Source organism: Teleopsis dalmanni, chromosome 1, assembly GCF_002237135.1.
Source record: "Teleopsis dalmanni isolate 2A chromosome 1, ASM223713v2, whole genome shotgun sequence".
Taxonomy (NCBI): domain Eukaryota; kingdom Metazoa; phylum Arthropoda; class Insecta; order Diptera; family Diopsidae; genus Teleopsis; species Teleopsis dalmanni.
Window position 1 is genome coordinate 42,898,157 of NC_051846.1, and position 5,786 is coordinate 42,903,942.

Consider the following 5,786-nt stretch of genomic DNA (forward strand, 5'->3'; position numbering starts at 1 on the left):
TAATTAAAATTAATTATTTATTGTTTTCGCATTAAAATTTTATTGCAAAAATAAGTTTAAAATTGTGTATGATTTATTTTGTATACAAATGAATGTAATCATAGAGATGAGGATTTAAAATGGATAATCGAAGCTATAAAAATGCAAAATTAAAAATATAAACCCTGAAAATATGGCGATGAGTTGGCGAAATGTCAGCAGGTATCATAACAATAACACGATAATAAATCTTTTTTATTGTTCAACTAGCAACTTGTTTTTTTCATTGGACGATTTTTATCAAATGAAATTCACTTGTCAACATTTTAGTCTGCTTAAGTTCAAATATTCCAGTACTTTAAAGGTAAAAACTCCGATAAAATTTCTACTATGTATTTCAGATGCTTTCAAGTAGTTTGTGTGAGTACAATTTTCTTCTTATAAATTATGTTTGAAGACGTGACTTCCAAGAAAGTATGGTAAAATTCATCGTGTGTGCACATGAAATTAGTTTTACTCTCACATCATTTTTTGCTGCACATAAACTTTTACTAATAGAACGAAAAGATTTACACTTTAACATCTTATCAAACCAAGTAATTTGCAACAACTTAGAAGTAGCAGGAGCAACAACAGCAACAAAAAAAAAAAACAAGATAAACATGAACACCTTTGCAGATTACATACATTTCCTAAGTAAAAGGTTTGTAACCACGATTTTATTCTAAAATTGGAAACTAATGTGTATGATATAGGAAACGTGTAAGGAATTCCAATTTTAGTGAGAAATTCTAACAAATTTTTATTAAGTTTATTTTATAGATAATTTTATGCAAATATTTAACTTTTGCAAATTTCATAGATGTGTGAAGTTTCCTGAAATCATCTACGGTTTTTTTTTGTTTTGTAAATCTAATACTGACCCAAATTTTCTTTTTTACTTATTAATAAATGGTTTTATTATTTTAAGTTTGCTCAGAATTTAAAACAAAAACTCTCTTTACTCGATAGTAAGGCGAAGACACTAAAATATTTAGTAGCAAAGTTTTGCATGAATTTCTAACAATATTTACTTTCATAATTTAAATTTGAACTTTTCCATAATTTTATTTTTAACGAAGATTTAGTCTGAAAGTTTGCGCAACAACTCTTAATATGAACAAAAACCCTAAAAGTTTTTGGCAAACATTGCTGTTTTAGACATTTTCCATTTTCCTAGTACAACCGAAATCACCTATCTATTATACTGTTAAACTAAAAGCGTATACAATTGGAGCATAAAAATGTTTTATGGCCGATTTTATGTTTGTTCCAAATTTTTGCATCTTTTTGTATACATTTCCACATGTTTGTGCATTTAACAAGTTTTTATAGCATTTCTAGTTGTAATATTCATTCGACTTTCACATATGTTTCCACTGCAGTTCATGCAGTCCTAATATATTGAACAGTAAATATGTTCCTTGTTTCACTGAGCAGCAGCTGATTCAGATATTTCATTTTCATATGGCAATAAAATTATATTGGTGTATTGATCTGGCTATATATTAGTCTGGTTTATACCTTATGGTCATCCCTTTAATCAACTAACATTATTGATTGTATGAAATAAGTTATAATAATACAATATATTTTAGTATGGCGAATGTTGTGTATATTTTTTAATATATCAATATGTATTACGGAACATTATTATACTTTCAATGAAAAGTGTAGGAATACATCACATTTATAAAAACTGTATAATGTCTATATACAGTAATATCTATATACTGTATAATGTCTATAATGTGTACAATGTTAAAACTGTTAGTTGAAAATTATAAGATCCACAAAATAATTTGGATTTACAGAGTTAGTTATTTTAAGCTAGCTTAGTTATTTTTGAAAAAATAGTATAGAGGTCGAAAGTAAATGTTATTTATCACTACATTATTTGGTAACATAGATCACAAAAGTAATATTTCTTGAGTGTAAATCAAATACTAAATTTAACTACAATTAAATTTGTATTTATTTTTAAATTAATCTTATCTTTTAATTAATCTTATTAGATCAGTTAAGGATTCCTTGATTTCATTCATGATATACTCCAATTAATAAGATAATAAAAAAATCTTTAAAGTAATATTAACATATAATTATATATATATTGAAAATTTAATATTCCTGCTTGATTATAACAATACGAATTGTATATAAATTATATATGACTCTTACAATTTTGCGGATCGATGTTTGACCACACTAATTCGCGTAAAAAAATGTTTTAAGGAAAATTCTTCTTCATGGTATAAGAATAGTACATTCTTCAAGGATATTTATGGATGTTTTTGTATCCTCGATGCATAGTCTGCATTCATCTATTCTCGAGATTTCTAACCTCAACTTATGCTGGTTTAAAAAGCAGTGACCGGTTATCTTCCAATCAATATTTTTAAAAATGATCTCTTTAGATGTAGGAAATATTTGCTCTTCTTCTCTGAATAGTTCAAAAAGAAGAGTCGTGTACAACGAGAACATTCCAATGAGGCCACTTGTGGTTAGCTCTATTAGTGAAATGCGATTTAATTCGACTTATGAAGTGACTTTTATTGACTCCGGCACGAGTTTAAAAAATTTTCCTACATCAGCTACATCCCTGGCAATAACGAGCTTGAGAATTGAAATTCAGAAAAGTAAATAAAAATTTCTTATTTTAGGAAATTCTAATCTTATCATCTTTCATCTCCAAATTTCCCATTCCCCTCTTAAAAGGAGAGATTATTCTAATATTTCTTCAATATACCTTAAAAAACCGTTTTGAAAAATATTTTTAAACACATCCTTATAAAAGAGAGGGAGGGGTGTATAAAATCACTTATGATATCAATCTGGCAACAACTATGTGCGGGCTCCTTTTCTTTTGTTGGCAGGCTTTGCTTTCTTCTTTATTCTGTAAACGTCTTGATCGGTTTGGTCGGGTTTTTATGGCAGTTTCTTTTTTTATTTTTATTTATTTACCAAGTAAATTTTAAAGTATTGTTTTCAATTGTTAAAATATTGAATAAAATTTGAGTATAACCAAAAGGAAACAAGAGTTAGTTTAAATTCATTACAAAACAAGGAGAATTTAGGTAAAGATATCTAATATTATTATTATTATTATTAAATCTATTGTCGAGAAATCGCCCAACAGCCGCTACTGTGGTCATAAGAGACGCATTGAACCAAATTTCACTTACAATTACACAAAGCCCTTTTAAGCTTTGTAAACGTACTGCATAACTTAATCTGTTCGGGTGACAGAAATTCCATATGGAACAAATTTCTTCTGTGTTTTGTTAAAGCTGTACAATCACTAAAAATATGCATAGTTGTTTTCTCATCTTCGAAGCGTAATCTACATTCCAAATTAGCAGATAATCGAAGTTTAGTTAGGTGATATTTTAGACCATAATGATCCGTAATGAAACCCGTTAGCAATCTTACTGGTCCAGTTTAACCCGTAAACGTGTTGAGGATCTGTAAAAGCAATTTTTGATGTGGTTCTGCCTAGCTCATCAATTTGTTTATAACCCAAAACTCCCATGTGACCCAAAACTTAATAAACACTGACCCTATTCTGAGCTGCAAATAACTATAGAAGCTCGTGACACTCTAGTACCTGTTTCGATATCTAAAATAAAATATTTATATTTTTAGAAATAAGTTTGCTTAAAACACAAAATAGTTGAAAATTTAAATAAAAGAGTTTGGGGTCGCATTTAAACGTTTATATATAAACGTTTTAACTAAAATTTCAAAAGAAATTTTTTTTCTCTTTGAATGAACATTAAACTTCGTTTTGTAATTTAATTAGAAGAAATATCTATAAAATATTAACTTCTTTGCATATTTCAATAAATACTCCACAACACGAAACTTTGTATATTTAAGTATGTATATACCTTTTTATCTAAGAAAATCAGAACTTAAATCTAAAGGTACTGCTTATCCTGGTGTTTGTGTTGAGTTCATATATACTCGTATGCTGGTGTTTACAATTCATTAAAACTAAAAAGTAAAAAGTTTGATTATACACTCAACACTTAAGCCAAAGATGCAGCGACAGTATAAAGCTCCCTGCGTTCACAATCTACACGTACGCTTATAACCCAGTTACACATAAAAGTAAACAGCAACAAAAAAGTTGTTGCAACTAAACATTTAAACGTTGTTTGGTTTTTTTTTTTCTTAGCACAAGTTTTGCCTTACAATCTACGTATGTTGATGAGCATGTGATAAGGGCGAGACGAGTGAATGACGAGTGCAACTGCTTCAAATTGCACTTTAATACGAAAGAATATACTTTCAAGTGCAAAAGGATATTCAAACAGAAGAGTACAAATATATGTACTTATATTTGTATTTAGACATGCATATATTTGCATTTGTATTTGTGTGTTCACGTGTGCTACTCTGAGTGAGCGACATAAGGACCTTTTCGCAAAATGTTACACAAACAAAAAAACTACAACAACAAGTGCCACTTTTGCATATCTTGCTTATTGCGTATGCTTTGATATAAACAAAAATAAAACACAATGTAAAAAATATAAATACTTCAAGAAGTAAACTATAATAATATGTAGTAAAACAAAAACAAATGCACGAATACGAACGAACACACTCACCGACTACAGCATTTAGTGTGGCAGACACACACTAAATGTAAAGGTAGCAAAACTAAATTGTAGCAAAAGTGCAGAAGTGTTTACAAAAGTGACACTTGTTAAAATTGCTAACTACAAGAACAACAACAAGAACAACAACAGCTACAACAACAGCAACAATAATAGTGCAAATAACCAAAAAAACTAGACATATATAAATACTACAACAAGCTACAGATTAACTATGAGACCCACTTTAGTATGAAAAATATATATATATCTTTTTTCAAACACAAGAACAAAAACAACAAATAATAGTCAAGTTAACAGCTACAAAAATCTAAGCAAAACATTTAATGAAATATTGCAGGAAATATAAAAAACAAGTAACGAATTTTATTCTACTTTCCTTTTTCTGAGCTAAATGGACTTATCCTTGCTCCAGTTATATGCAGTCTTTCAGTTATTAGATATTTTTCGAAAAAGAATTTTTAAGTAATTCTTGTAATTTGCAGAAAAGAATTTTACGAGTATCATATATATGTACATAGAAGACTTGTAGTTGTTGCTAAAAACAAATAAAAATATTTTGAACTTAAATATATTCAATTATTTTTTTTTTTATTTTTGTATTTACTCATGATTTTGTCTATTCAATTGAAAATGAAATTGATTGGTTTTGTGTTCTGATAATACTTTAGTTTGAAACTAAAATGCACTGAAGAACCATACGAAGATGATGGATATAAATTCATTCCGGAATTTGCGTAGATATGTGAACCAAATGACTAATCTATAGAAAATAAATTAGAAGAAAAAATAACTTTTTTGGTTTCCATAACTATTGTTATTATTTATTGATTCAAAAATTCCAAAAATTTTAGAATTTTACTTAAAATCTAAATTGACAATAACATATTTGTTGTCTGACGGAGTGGCATACAAAAAGTGGTGCATATTATTAACATTATTATTCATATAAATTCATCAATAATTAATCTTCTATTACTTAAAAAACGTTTCATAAATTTGTAAAGATTATAAATATTTGGAATTTTCTCAGCCCAAATGGAACGCCTCCGAATTCTTGAAAGAAAAATCCTTCGCGACTGCATTAACTACAGATGGAAACCCAATAAACATCACCACTCTTGTCGAGTACTCTACTCCGCA